The sequence below is a fragment of the Lepidochelys kempii genome, chromosome 4, assembly GCF_965140285.1.
Source record: "Lepidochelys kempii isolate rLepKem1 chromosome 4, rLepKem1.hap1, whole genome shotgun sequence".
Lineage (NCBI taxonomy): Eukaryota > Metazoa > Chordata > Testudines > Cheloniidae > Lepidochelys > Lepidochelys kempii.
In genome coordinates, this window is record NC_136383.1 from 140010364 (window position 1) to 140026104 (window position 15741).

The following is a 15741-nucleotide window of genomic DNA, read 5'->3' on the forward strand; positions in this document are numbered from 1 at the left end:
TATTTGCTGTGAGAATAATAGATACAGAATAATACACTAAATATTTCCCCATCATACTGTTTAAATATGAATAGCACTCTAGTAAACGAATCAGTGAATTCAGACTACCTTGGCCCCTTTGGGTAATGTTGATCATCACTGGTGTATACAGGTTTCAGAGCAGCAGCCGTGTTAGTCTGTGTTCGCAAAAAGAACAGGAGGACTTGTGGCACCTTAGAGACTCGCCAATTTATTTGAGCATGAGCTTTCCTGAGCTACAGCTCACTTCCTAGGTGTATATAGTTAGTCTGTCAAAAGAGCACCACCTAGTGCATGCAAGAAGAATAGCACCAGTTGTATTACTCCTAAATTTGTAGGCCTAACTATAGAAATGTAAAAAGAAAAGGAGGACTTGTGGCACCTTAGAGACTCACCAATTTATTAGAGCATGAGCTTTCGTGAGCTACAGCTCACTTCATCAGATGCATACCGTGGAAACTGCAGCAGACTTTATATATACACAGAGAATATGAAACAATACCTCCTCCCACCCCACTGTCCTGCTGGTAATAGCTTATCTCAAGTGATCATCAGGTGGGCCATTTCCAGCACAAATCCAGGTTTTCTCACCCTCCACCCCCCCACACAAATTCACTCTCCTGCTGGTGATAGCCCATCCAAAGTGACAACTCTTTACACAATGTGCATGACAATCAAGTTGGGCCATTTCCTGTACAAATCCAGGTTTTCTCACATCCCCCCCACCCCCATACACACACAAACTCACTCTCCTGCTGGTAATAGCTCATCCAAACTGACCACTCTTCAAGTTTAAATCCAAGTTAAACCAGAACATCTGGGGGGGGGGGGGGTAGGAAAAAACAAGAGGAAACAGGCTACCTTGCATAATGACTTAGCCACTCCCAGTCTCTAAGCCTAAATTAATAGTATCCAAGTTGCAAATGAATTCCAATTCAGCAGTTTCTCGCTGGAGTCTGGATTTGAAGTTTTTTTGTTTTAAGATAGCGACCTTCATGTCTGTGATTGCGTGACCAGAGAGATTGAAGTCTTCTCCGACTGGTTTATGAATGTTATAATTCTTGACATCTGATTTGTGTCCATTTATTCTTTTACGTAGAGACTGTCCAGTTTGACCAATGTACATGGCAGAGGGGCATTGCTGGCACATGATGGCATATATCACATTGGTGGATGTGCAGGTGAACGAGCCTCTGATAGTGTGGCTGATGTTATTAGGCCCTGTGATGGTGTCCCCTGAATAGATATGTGGGCACAATTGGCAACGGGCTTTGTTGCAAGGATAAGTTCCTGGGTTAGTGGTTCTTCAGATCAACGGCACTGCTATGGGTACCCGCATGGCCCCACAGTATGCCAACATTTTTATGGCTGATTTAGAACAACGCTTCCTCAGCTCTCGTCCCCTAAAGCCCCTACTCTACTTGCGCTATATTGATGACATCTTCATCATCTGGACCCATGGAAAAGAAGCCCTTGAGGAATTCCACCATGATTTCAACAATTTCCATCCCACCACCAACCTCAGCCTGGTCCAGTCCACACAAGAGATCCACTTACTGGACACTACAGTGCTAATAAACAATGGTCACATAAACACCACCCTATACCGGAAACCTACTGACCGCTATTCCTACCTATATGCCTCCAGCTTTCACCCTGACCACACCACACGATCCATCGTCTACAGCCAAGCTCTGCGATACAACCGCATTTGCTCCAACCCCTCAGACAGAGACAAACACCTACAAGATCTCTGTCAAGCTTTCTTACAACTACAATACCCACCTGCAGAAGTAAAGAAACAGATTGATAGAGCCAGAAGAGTTCCCAGAAGTTACCTACTACAGGACAGGCCTAACAAAGAAAATAACAGAACGCCACTAGCCGTCACCTTCAGCCCCCAACTAAAACCCCTCCAACGCATTATTAAGGATCTACAACCTATCCTAAAGGATGACCCAACACTCTCACAAATCTTGGGAGACAGGCCAGTCCTTGCCTACAGACAGCCCCGCAACCTGAAGCAAATACTCACCAACAACCACATACCACACAACAGAACCACTAACCCAGGAACTTATCCTTGCAACAAAGCCCGTTGCCAATTGTGCCCACATATCTATTCAGGGGACACCATCACAGGGCCTAATAACATCAGCCACACTATCAGAGGCTCGTTCACCTGCACATCCACCAATGTAATATATGCCATCATGTGCCAGCAATGCCCCTCTGCCATGTACATTGGTCAAACTGGACAGTCTCTACGTAAAAGAATAAATGGACACAAATCAGATGTCAAGAATTATAACATTCATAAACCAGTCGGAGAAGACTTCAATCTCTCTGGTCACGCAATCACAGACATGAAGGTCGCTATCTTAAAACAAAAAAACTTCAAATCCAGACTCCAGCGAGAAACTGCTGAATTGGAATTCATTTGCAACTTGGATACTATTAATTTAGGCTTAAATAGAGACTGGGAGTGGCTAAGTCATTATGCAAGGTAGCCTGTTTCCTCTTGTTTTTTCCTACCCCCCCCCCCCAGATGTTCTGGTTTAACTTGGATTTAAACTTGAAGAGTGGTCAGTTTGGATGAGCTATTACCAGCAGGAGAGTGAGTTTGTGTGTGTATGGGGGTGGGGGGGATGTGAGAAAACCTGGATTTGTGCAGGAAATAGCCCAACTTGATTGTCATGCACATTGTGTAAAGAGTTGTCACTTTGGATGGGCTATCACCAGCAGGAGAGTGAATTTGTGTGGGGGGGGTGGAGGGTGAGAAAACCTGGATTTGTGCTGGAAATGGCCCACCTGATGATCACTTTAGATAAGCTATTACCAGCAGGACAGTGGGGTGGGAGGAGGTATTGGTTCATATTCTCTGTGTATATATAAAGTCTGCTGCAGTTTCCACGATATGCATCTGAGGAAGTGAGCTGTAGCTCACGAAAGCTCATGCTCAAATAAATTGGTGAGTCTCTAAGGTGCCACAAGTACTCCTTTTCTTTTTGCGAATACAGACTAACACGGCTGTTACTCTGAAACCTGTCATATAGAAATGTAGGGGTTGAAGGGCCCTGGAGAGCACAGTTGCCAACTTTCACGCAGTAAATAAGCACCTGACTTTCACAATATGCCAGAAATCAAGCTAATCCCATTTCAAAACAAGCCAATCCCTAAGAACCCCACACTCTGTGACTAGATTCCCCACGGTGTGCAGTCTGGGACTGTGGTGGGCCCGCTGTGCACCCCGGACACTCTCTCCACCCTTGCCCCTGCTTGCCGGGAGCCGAACCAAAAAAATTATTCAGACTGCAAATGGCCCTCTGTGGGCACCTATTAGCAGCTGCCATCTAATACCCTCCACGCTGGGACCCTAGGGAAGACAGACCCCGAGATGGTCCATGGAGGCCTGAAGCTGCTGGAGCAGGCTTTTCTCTGTTGCACAGGCTAGCTGCTTGCAGGGAACAAGAACGCACGCTGTCACCCCGTGCTTGAAAAATGCAGCTGCTCAAAAACGCTACCAATTTTCACTTTTTTTTTTTCTGGAAAATTTTCTTTGATTTAATTTTATTACTTTGGCAGGCCAGAAATGTCTCAAAATGTGAAATGTTGATGAACACTTTTTGCAACAAATTTCACAATTGTTTTGCAACCGTGTGTGCATTTCCCAGCTCTCTCTAGCGTGCCAACTTGCAGTTCTTGGGTCCGGAGGGGCCCATTACCATTATCACCTTGTTCTCCTGGGGCTCCCATCTAGAAAATGGTCCGCCCTGTCCTGGATCTGTAGCAACCTCAATGGAAGATGCCCTCCAGCATGCTGAGGTCCCAGGGCTGTACGTGTTTGTCCCAACTTGGTTCCAAAGATATCCAGCAAATTACAGAACTAAAACAGGTTGGTGGTGTGCCAGAGAGCCTAAAATAACTGCTAAACTCTGGGGACTGCAAGCCTTCAGGGCCGAGAAGGAAATGAATGTCACTGTGTCTCTCTGCAATGTCCTGTCTGTTTCCTGGGGTCACTTTTCCACAATGCTTCCCCACTAAGTTTCATTTCTCCTGCGCTCCTGCCCTGGTTTCACAGTTTCGTTTTCGCTGGTTCGCTCTATGAAGTGATGGATCCTGGGTCAGGTTTCTGAGACACACCCCAGGCCTGCATGTAGTGAGAGGAGCCATTTGTGACATTCAGATCTGGATGTGGGTTTGAACATCCCCAAGGTTTTTGGGGTGCTTCAACCTGCGGTTCTGGTTCTGACCCATCTCTGGCTGTTGTGGTCCAGGGGATAGGGCATTAGTCTGAGATGCAGGAGACCTGGGCACTACTCCTAGTTCTGCCAATAACATTCTGTGTGACCCTGGGTAATTCCCTTGACTGCTGCTTCCTGTCCTGTCTTTAGTTTTATTTGATGTTAATACCTAGCGCTTCTATAGCACTTTTCATCCAAACCTCTACAGGTGCTTTACAAAGGAGGTCAGTGTCAATATTCCCATTTTACAGATGGGGAAACTGAGGCACAGACTTGCCTGAGGTCACCCAGCAGACCAGCAATAGAACCCTGGTCTCCTGAGTCCCAAGCCGGTGCTCTGTCCACTAGACTGCACAGCCTTAGATTATGAGCTCTTTGGGGCAGGGACTGTCTCTCACTTTGTGTCTGTGCGGCGCCCAGCACAATGATCTTGGTTAGGGTCTCTCGGAGCTGCTGTGACATAATAGAGGTTGGCCCAATGCAAACCCACAGGTCCGAGCCCTATTTGTTACTGCTGAGACATCATCTCCCTGCAATCAAAACCTTCACTGAGACTGGGGCTCTCCTGCCCTAAGGAAATGCTGTTGTTCAGGTCTTGTCCCCTTCAGACCTGTCCTCTTCTCTCCAACCCCCAGGGACTGAGCAGCTCCTCAGACTCGATGGTTTTTCTCCCCGACAGATCACAGGAGTCGGTAATTGCCCAGCAATCACAGGCTATGAACATCAGCTGAGCCACCAGCAACGTCATTCAGCTAACTGCTGGATGTCAGGGGCCATGGCAGGCTAATTCGGCCAGAGCCAGTTCATGAGAGACCCGTGAGGAGTCCCCAGCTGAGTGGAGCTCTTCTCTCTGGCCAGTTCAGAGCGGGGCTAGCAGTTGCTATGGTGCGGGAAATGCAGTGGTTGGAGGGGATGTGACACCTCGGTTTCCCCGATCTCTCGTGGCCATTACAGAGCACGTTCACCAGCAAAGTCCCGGTGATCTGACCACGTTCTAGTGTGGGATCATTGCTAGAGGGCTGGGCACACAAGAAGGCGGCAGGCTGGTTGGAAACATTCTGTCAAAATTGCGTTGTGATGGAAAAGTGGGGTTTTCAACTAAACCGACCGGGAAGGGGGATGTCTGCTTTCCAGGGAAAACTACAAAAGCTGGACTCCTGAAAAGCATCCACGTGGAAATGCTGTCACAGTGCACCCTGGGGGTTGTAGTTCAGGTGTCTCGCTTCCCCATTCACCTCTCTGGGATGGGTTCCCCAGCTGGACTACGTCTGCCATGATGCATCTCTGTGGCCCTGGGGGAGGTGAGTACTTCTGAGCCCCTGCCAGGCAGCCCCTTCCTTCGGGAGAGGGGGTGCTGCCGATTCTCAGCCCCACGCCTGAGCCATTCGTGGGTGGAGCAGCCAGTCTCCAAGCTGTTCTGTGGTTTAGGAGGCAATGAATAGCCAGTGGTCTCCTGGGTCCCACTGAGGACGTGATCCAAAGCGCAGCAAAGTCATTGGAAAGACCCCCTGCCCCAATGCCTTCAATGGGCTCTAGATATTTAGGTCAGAAGGGACCATTATGATCATCTAGTCTGACCTCCTGCACAACGCAGGCCACAGAATCTCACCCACCCACTCCTGCGAAAAATCTCTCACCTATGTATGAGCTATTGAAGTCCTCAAATCGTGGTTTAAAGACTTCAAGGAGCAGAGAATCCTCCAGCAAGTGACTCGTGCCCCATGCTACAGAGGAAGGCAAAAAATCTCCAGGGCCTCTTCCAATCTGCCCTGGAGGAAAATTCCTTCCCGACCCCAAATATGGCGATCAGCTGAACCTTGAGCATAGGGGCAAGATTCACCAGCCAAATACCCAGGAAAGAATTTTCTGTAGTAACTCAGATCCCACCCCACCTAACATCCCATCACAGGCTCTAGACTAGACCCTGAGCTGGGACCCTCTGGCAACAGCTCCCCTTTTCCCTGCCCCTGACCAAGTGATGGGCTCCCCAGGGGAGAACAGCAGGGAGGTGCAAACCCTATCTACAGTAGCCCAAAGACTGGCTTCCTAAAGATAGCAGATGGTCAGGCCATTTGGAAATTTGTCCAGTGCCCACCCCTGCAGCAGGGAGTCCCACAGATTAGTCACACCTTGCATGTGGAAGTTGGATGACAGATGCCCTCGCAGCTGACACACCTGGCATTGAACCCGGAACCTCTAGAGCTAAAAAGCATGAGCTAAAGGCTAAGACAGTGCAGTTATTCATCGCCTCTAGCTCTTGGCATGGGGAGCATCTGTAACACGCGCTCCCCAGTGGATTACAGTAAATCAGTTTCATTGCCTTTTAAATTCACCAAGCTCCCTCTCGTCCAGTCATCCTGTGTGGTCTCACAATCCAGCTGGTGAAGCAGAGCCCTTGACAATGCAGCAACGAGGCAACCTGGCTTTATTGGAAGCGGACGGAAGAATGAGCCAGATTTTCGGCAGGATCCTATATTGAGTTAGACAGGGGAGGACCCATCACCTTCCTTCCCCATCTGGGGACGGTCCTGGCAAAGGTGCCCAGTGGGCCCGTCATAGGATGCCCCGGGGTGGGCATACTACAGCCCGTGGGCTGGATCCAGCCTGTCAGGGCTTTGAATCTGGCCCATGGGATTGCCAGCCCCGTGGCACAGCGGGGCTAAGGCAGGCTCCCTGCCTGCCCTGGCCCCACGCTGCTGTCGGAAGTGGCTGGCACCAAGTCCCTGCAGCCCCTGGGGGAGTGGGGTGGGGCAGAGGGCTCCGTGCACTGCCCTCATCTGCAGGCACTGCCCCAGCAGCTCCCATTGGCTGGGACCAGGGAACCGTGGCCAATGGGAGCTTCGGGGGAGGTAGCCGCAGGCGAGGACAGCGTGCGGAGCCCCACCTCCATCCCGCCACAGCCTGCACCCCAAACCCCACCTGCACCCCGCACCCCAACCCCCTTCCCTGAGCCCTCCTGCACCCCAACCCCCTGCCCTAGCCTTAGCCTTACATTCATGGCCCTGCATGCAATTTCCCCACCCAGATGTGGCCCTCAGGCCAAAAAGTTTGCCCACCCCTGACGTAGACCTGTCTGACTGCAGAGGTGCTCAGGGTGCCAGGGGATGCACACTGCTCTAGGGAAGGAGGCACCAAGATGCTGATTCTCTTGCCCCATGCTCTACTCCTGTGCCTGAGGTCATTTGCTCTTCAAGCTCCCCAAAGGGTGAGCAGCTCCCTGCCCCGTACAAAGCCAACAGGTAACCGGACTCTTCCCATTCGCCTGGCTACATCCAACGCCATCCTCACGGAGCCGCACCCTGGTGGGGTTGTGGGCTCCGCACCAACTTTCTCGGGTGCCACCACCCGAGAAGTGTGCTGTAGTCCTGCAGGAGTCTGCGTGGGGTGGGGTCACTCACCCTTCCCAGATTTCAGCCTCAGCCTTCCCCACTCCTCGCGTCCTTTCCAGAGGCCTGTGTCATCTAACCACAATCTCGTGTCAGGTGGGTGGTGGAAACCACCCTCTTGTTTGAGTTCTGCACCACACCCGGGAGCGAATGCCATCCCCTCAGCTCAGGTCTGGATGGGATCTGTGTTGTACTGGAATCTATGTATCTACCCCGGCAGCTAGGTACCCGTCGGCATCTGACCTGTGCAAGATGGCCATGTCGCATTTTAAACCCCCTTTATCCAGGAGTCCAGCCCCAAGACCCAGGTATGTCCCCTGCCTTTGCCACTCAGGATGCTCCATCCCCCCAGCCAGAGGTCTCAGGCACGGCCTGGAGAAGCAGGAAATGTTACCTTCTCATGGAATGGTCCCCAGGAAAGAGATGCTCCCTTTTGAAATCCCCAGCCAGAGGACCAGAGCCCTGGACCTAGGAGACGGCGTCTGCCCACACTGACTCCAGGAGAGCTATTTAATCCCAGGGCTGGAGAAGAATCCAGGAGAGCGTCACTTCCCCTTGCTGGGCTTGTAACGACTCTGGTTTGGGGAAGTGACTGATGCCGTCAGCTCTTTCACCCTTTGATTATTTAGCACTATTTTAATGCAGGAATCAGGGTGGTCCTGGGGGAAGTACCAGCGTGACGGCCCTGGCAAGCGCCCAACAGGGCTTGCATGGCTCCAGGCTGGCACCCCTGTGCCCAGAGGAGATCGAGCATAGGCAGTTCCAGCTTCCAGACTGGAGGGGTAGTGTGTGAATTGGCCGCGTGGCGCATGCCATTCTTGGTCTTCCTAACGAACCCCATCATTATCTGAGCTCACCACACAATTCAGCAGATTTATCCTCACAACCCCCCTGGGAGGTAGGGTAGTGCTATTCCTCCCATTGTACAGATGGGAAACTGAGGCACAGAGGGAGTAAGTGATTTGCCAAAGGTTACACAGGAAACCTTCCCTAGCCACTGAACCATCCCTCATCTCTCTCAGTGGCCCCTAGACATGGTTGTGGCTGTATTACACAAATATACATCTCCTTAGATTCCATCATACGCACTTAGATGCAGTCTATACCCCCTTCCGCATCACTTCGGGAGTGCAGTCCCATCTCTCAGCACGGCTGCAGCACCATGAAAATACTAAGCACTAACTCAGGGCTAAGGGAAGAGTGCTCAATATCCACCCAGTCACTGCAATTCAAGGAGAATTTTTGGCAGGGCAAACTAGACATGGGGGTTAGGCTAGATGACCCTTGCGGTCCCTTCTAACCCTATGGGATGATTCTGTGTGTTGGGCTCTGTCAGAGATGAGCATGACACGCCCAGGGTCAGATGCTTTGGTGGTTGGGGGGGGCTGATCCCCTGGGTCTATGGTCTTTCTGGGGGGTGGCACTCCATAGTACAGTGCTGTCTCTCTCCCAGGGTCGGGGGCAGTTGTTTCTCCTTGCTCTTTGATGCACCTGTATTCCTCCTCCATTGTTCACCAAGGGCACCCACTTCAGGCTTCCAGTTCCTAGCCGGCACCTCTCTTGGATGGAGTCCCGTGTCTCCCTCCCTCCTGACCGCGGATTTTAAAATAGCACATCTCCCTGCCTTACGCTGTGATAGCCCCAGCAAGCCAGACTGCCGGCTGCGCTTTGCTTTCTCTTTGAGGGTTATGATCAGTGTATCGCCCACAACTGTAAGTTACAACTCAACGGCTTCTAAGCAAGCACATTCATTCTTAAGGTAAAAGCATCGCAGAGAAAGCCTATTGAAACAATAAAAGAACCTACCCGCATGCCAGAAAGCTCCCCCAAGGCCACCTCCAAACCCAGCCTCCAGCTATAGTAGGCATTAGTCCTTCCAAACCGACACCTGGGTTTTCCCCATTCATCCGACTTAGATCCGGAACCAGGGTAGAGACTGGGCGGATCAGCTGTTTCTTCATACAGCTCCAGCCTTCGGTCTTGGCCTTCGGTAACAGGTGATCGGCAGACAATGACCATCTCCTCAGAGCGTAGCTTCAGTAGGCTGGGGTTTCGCATACCTGGGGTAGGGGAATTGGCATTAACTTCTCCCTCGGGATTCCCTTGGAAATCCAGATACTCCTTATTGTCCTCAAAATCCATACTTTGCATAATAGTCTTTTGAACTCTCCGGTCATATCTTTCCCCACCTCTCCCCCTTAGAGAGGTCACACACGACCCCAGCCCACAATAACTCATAAACATCAATCAATACGATCGTTCCAGGCTATCGCAGGAAATTGCCATATCTGTCATAGATGCCTTTTGTGATCCCTGATAATCTGAGGGAATCTCTGGCACTCCCCTGGATCTGGGATACTGGATAGAAAGCGTTGTCCTGCTTCAATCTCTCCTCTGTCATGTGGCTCTTCAGTCACTCTTCTCTGGGTTCCGATGGGGCCTAGCGCCTTCCAGTGTCCATCTTCAGTTTGTGGCCATTGATTCAACCCTTGGCAAGAGTCTGCTTTAGTTTTACTTGGGTCACCTCGGGGAAGTCTCTGCTGGTGGGGGTGTTCTGGGCAGGGGGCCGCTGCCTCCGGCTGAGTGCTGCATTGGACTTGTTCTTCCTCAGGGGGCTGTATCTTTGGTGGTCTAGTCGCTACTGCTGACACCGGAGAGAGTGCCTTTTTCAATCCAAAGTTTTAAACTAGGTTTAGTGGCCTTAAAAGGTTGTTGATGCCTTTTTAATGCCCTCCTCCCCCCAAAAAACCCTTGCACTGTGACACACAATCGTATGGCAATTAGAGATGGAAAAAGCCCAGTTCCCTAGTGCAGCCCCTTCCCTGCAGTGCACAGACACTATGGTGAGGGGTACCTTAGCAGTGAAGATAAGGTTAGAAATAATGGTAGAGTACCAGAGGGGTAGCCATGTTAGCCAGTATCATGTCCTCTCTAGTGCTTTACCCCAAGCACAGGCCCTTCCTGGACTTGTATCTTTAACGACCAGCGTCGATCACTCCAGCATTAAATTAGAGAAGGGACCAGACCAAAATCCTAGATCCAAACACCCAAATCTTTGGATCCAGATCCATACTTTGCCCTGGGTCCTTATCTCTATAATAAGATGAACCGACACCCTGGATGCAAACACCTCCGAGCTTCAGGATCTGGATTCTGATCTGTACTCTATGGCTCAACTTCATTTCTAAACCCAGTGCAAATGGGATGGGTGTCCGGGAAATCCCCCTTTTCAAGCCCCAAACCATAGCGAGTAACTTACACCATCCAGGGCAGCTCCACCACTTGGCATCGGATGTGAATCAAACCTGAGGCAGCTGACTTCATGGGCCAGGACCGCTGAGCTAGCATTAAAAGGAGAAGCTGCTGGCTCCAGAGTTTGATGTGAAAACCTAGGGTTAGGATATTCGTTTATTAAACGATACTAAATAAAGCTGTGTCCCAGGATTGCAACGGCCAGGAGCGATGTTGTCCTTGACTTTAGGATGGCAGTGTGGTCGAGTGGGCGGTGCCCTGGCTTGGCATTCAGAACACCCAAGTTCCATTCCTGGTTCTGTCAGGAATTAGCTCCTGGTGGAATCGGTGTGTCTTGCATAAATCTCTTCATTTGTCTCTGCCTGTCGTTCCCCACCCACTTTGCATCTGTTTAGACTGTGATCTCTTTGGGGCAGGGACGGTTCCTTACACTGTGTTTGCACAACATCTAATGCAAGAGGGGGAGGGCGATCTTAGTTGGGATCTCCCGTTTTGAGCCGCAGTCTCGCATGATTGGCTTGCAAGATTTCAGGGTGGCTGGATCTGAACTTGATCCCTGTTCGTAATCTTCATTCTCCAGTGGCTCTCAATCCCGAACCACAACCTACACCCAGGCTGCAGCCAAATGCCAATCTCTACCTGAGGATTTGCAGAACACTTGCCGGGGAGTCTAATAGCCCTGAGGGTGTCTCTACACCACATTGTAAACCCCCCAGAGCATCCACACACAAATCTTTCTGAATCAGGTCTGCAAGCCTTCAGGACCTGGATCCTAGGATCCATCCGGAGGGCTGGGTCCGAGCCCAGGACCTGGTGGGACCAAGTACCATCAAGACCTGGGTCCAAGCCCCGTCATTTTGCAGTGTGAATGCAGCTCAAGTCTGCTCGTGTCCAGAAATTCCTCCAATGTCCCACAGTCCTCTGGGCCTGTGTAACTGAGCCCTTCTACCCCCAAACTTGCCATTTGATTTCCAGGAACCAGTCCAGAAGCAAGCGTACTTGGTTCAAATACAGTTGCTGTGCATTTAACCCTTCCTTTCCATGCTGACCGCCTCACCTGAAAATCCACTGATCAGTTCCCTGTGTCCATTATAGCCACTGACAGAAAGATGCCCTACCCAAATGCACTGGTACCTGGCCGTAGGAACACAGCCAAATTCTGGTAAATCTGAGCATGAGACAAGCAAGACATCTGACTCTGGTAAGAGTGCAAGAAATGATTGTGTGTACAAAGAAATCTTTCAGGAGCTTTAGGCGTTGGGAAGCCACCGGGCCGCCCATCAGTGCAGAGAATGAGTCACACAGCTTGAAATCGACTATGGCACAGCCAGAGAGAGTAACTGCACCTCTGGGAACTCCCCTTCTACCTGCCTCTTCTATGAGCAATTTGACCTGGTTCTGGGGGCTTCAGCAAGCACGGAGCCCACCGCGGTGCATGAGAATCGGCTCAGCAGGGACAGCACCTTTATAACAGGAACCGCCAAAGGAAAGCCATCAGCCACCGGATGAAACTGGGGACGTGACCCTGGGGAAGTGACATGTTGTTATCTTTATTTTATGAGTAAAGGGGAGCAGAACTGCCTTTAGCCTGTCCTGATTGAGGGGGCCGCCCACAACTGAAATGAATTCGCTGAGTAGGGGGCTTGGATGCCAGACCCCTGTGACGGGTAAGAGGCGGTGGAGACAGGTGTCCCTACCAGGAGGTGTGGGCTCTACCGAAGATTCCCGGGCACCGTTGAACCTTCCCCTCCCCACTGCTCAAAGGTAGAGCTAATTAAAGCTCTATGTTTTGCTAAGTGCTCACGAGAGCTGAAATCACCTGTTGTGGGACAGCCTTTCCTCCCAGCCTGCTTCAGCAAAGAAGTTCCCCCACTCAGAGCTGACAATCGCTGAGAGCTGTGGGGGGGACCCCCAAGAGACGGACCCACCGAGGTCACAGTAGTGACCGTGTGCAGTGCAGCTGCTGGCAGGACGCCCAGCGGAGCAGAGCAGCGGCTGGTCAGCAGGGCGCTGACAGCAGAGCAAGTGCTCAGATGGAGGAACAAGCAAGGGGCCTCCCTCTCTCCCTCCCCCGGGTGGGAGGGGAACTCCCCCAGCGGCGCCTCTGAACCCGGGGTCCTCGCTGACCCAGGACACCCACTGTGACTGGGGTGTGGGAAGGGAGCTGAGGGGGCAGAAAAGGAACTGTGGTTGTAGAACTCAAGAGCAGGAGGCGGAAGGCTCTGTCCCACGCACTCTGGGGTGGGCGGCCCGCTCACAGCTTTATAAATCCTGCGTGCGGCATTTTCCCTAATTAATGTTGGCTGACTTCCCTCCTTTCATTAGAAGTTTCTTTTCTACACTCAGACTCTGTGCTTGCGAGAGGGGAAGTATTGCCTCTCAGGGGTGGTGTGTACATTTCCCAGGTTACTGGGTGGGGGCTTGAGCTGGTTCTGTGTTGTACTGTTGAAAAGGACCTCCGAGATATTGAACCCGGCCGCCAGATCCACGTGGCAGAGGGGTGTGAGCAAGTCACCCCTTAACCTTCTTTTTTGTTGAGCAAAATGGACTGAGCTCTTTGCGTCTATCACTAGAAGGGATGGTTTCTAATACTCTCTCCAATTTATCAATGTCCTTCTTGAATTGTGGGCACCAGAACTGCACGCAGGATTCCAGCAGTGGTCACCCTAGTGCCAACTAGAGAGGGAAAGTACCTCTCTGCTCCTACTGGGGATTCCCGTTTCTCCATCCAGGGCGGCCATAAGGTCAGCTCATGTTCGGCTCATTATCTGCCATGGCCTCCAACGCTTTTTCAGTCCCTGTTCCCCAGGATAGAGCCCCCCATCCTGTAAGTGAGGCCGTCAGTCTTTGTTCCCAGATGTAGACATTTACATTTAGTTATATTAAAATGCATGTTGTTTGCTTGTGCCAATTTACGAAGCGATCCAGTCTAAATCAGTGACCACTTCTCTTATTTATTTCCCACTTCCCCAGTTTTTGTGTCATCTGCAAACTCTGTCAGTGATGATTTTATGTATTTTTTCCAAGTCCTTGATAAAAATGTTAAATAGCAAAGGGCCAAGAACTGATCCCTGAGGGACTCCACTGGAAACACACCTGAGAAATGACGATTCCCCATTTACTGTTACATTTTGAGACCAGCTTTTCATCCATTTCATGTGGGCCATGTTAACTTTATATTGGTCTAGTTTTTTAATCAAAATGTCATGCGGTAACAAGTCAAACCCCTTACAGAACTCTAAGTATGTGATGTGAACACCATTTTAGCGGGTGCTTAGCACCCACCAGCAGCCAGTTTCCCCTGCTCCCCACCAGCACCTCCAGCCCACTGTGATCAGCTGTTCCGTGGCCTGCAGTAGGCACTGGGAGGGAGGAGGAGGAGTGGAGACGGGGTGCACTTGCGGGAGGGGTTGGGGTGGGGCCTGGGGGGGAGCAGGGGCTTGAGGGAAGGGGTGGAGTGGGGCGTGGCCTGAGGCTGAGCAGGGGGTGAGCACCCTCGCAGAAAGGAGGAAGCTGGTGCATGTGGTGAACACTATTACCTTTATCAACCAAACATAATCACATCTAAAAAAATATCAAGTTAGTCTGACAGGAGCTATTTGCCATAAACCCATGTTGGCCTGCATTAATTCTCTTACCCTCATTTAATTCTTTACTGATCAACTCCTGTAGCAGTCACTCCATTATCCTGCCCAGGATTGACATCAGGCCATCAGGTCTATAATTACCTGGGTCATCTCTATATCACTGGTCTGGACTTTATTCCGCTTGCACATTAGAAATGGGATCAAGTCATGATCACTTGTACCTAAGCTACTGTTCATTTTTAGTTCTGTGATCAGCTCCTCTTTACCTGTCAAGATGAGGTCTGATAAAGATTTCCCCTGGGTTGGCCGCAACACCTCTTCCTGCCCCTTAACATTTGGAATTTAATATTCAGGCAAAAGATGGGAAAGTACAGGGAGGCACCAAAGACAAAGCTGGCACAAGCTGGCTACTTACGCTGAAAGTAACGTAAACTGTGCTTTGTAAATACCAGGTGGCTAGTTTAAGGGGGCCTTTGGGAAGCACACCCGGGTCAGGTGAAGGAAAGACGCGGGGAGACTTCTCTGCCTGGGAAGGGTTGGCGACGTCGCGGATTGTGGTTATTTGATTCTCTTAAACGTTCTTAATATCGAACTGCAAGTATGGTCAGTTCGTTGGCTGTGCCGTTTAATCACCAAGAGGATGCTCGTGCTCATGGCAACGAGACTGGAGGCTCCAGCTGCCCCCGGCCTGCGCTGCCATGTCCTGCAGCCCACGCACCTGTCAGGGGTCTCAGACTCCTAGCACCTCGAGGAGCGCAGCCTGAGAGAGGCTGTCTGGTTGACTGCACCGCCTGATGGGCTGAAGGAGTCAGCGGGTCGATACTTAAGCTCAGAAGCAGCCGTGGTTCAGGGGCTGCTCAATGCTCTCTAGCCTGCAGCTGGGCCTGAGCCTGTCCTTGCCTCCACCAGCTTTAGCCTTGCTCGTGCTCCATCCTGCATCAGCCTGCACCTGCTCCAGTCCCCAGCTCCTTCCTGACCTCTGTCCCCCAGCTCTGACCCTCCGCTGAGCCTTCTGACTGCAAGTCCGCTTAACCCTTCGACTTAGGCCTGACTCTTGCTCCAACCACTGGGCCAGACCGTTGCTGACAGCACCCGTTGGGCAATACGGGGTTGAGTGGTCTGTGTCACAAGGAAAGAACAGAGTTGGAATTGCTAGCAGGCTCGCCTGGGTGGCCTCCAGGGTACAGGAGCACCCGGTTCCTCTTCCTAGACCCCTCTGGGCATGTTCTAGAGGGGACTTTTCCATCAGCAAAG

At 51.2% G+C, this 15741-nt stretch overlaps 1 protein-coding gene across 3 annotated transcripts in view; it reads right to left on the bottom strand.

Annotated features, from left to right (window-relative positions):
* SIGLEC1 (sialic acid binding Ig like lectin 1) overlaps window positions 1-15741 on the bottom strand; it is a 71491-nt gene that overhangs the window by 38503 nt on the left and 17247 nt on the right. The window contains exon 1 of one of the 3 annotated variants that reach the window (XM_073343058.2): window positions 8043-8131. The exons of the other annotated variants lie outside the window; for them this stretch is intronic. The gene's annotated coding sequence lies outside the window, so the exon portion shown is untranslated. Of the gene's footprint in view, window positions 1-8042; window positions 8132-15741 lie in introns of those variants that run through there. 3 annotated transcript variants of the gene reach the window in all.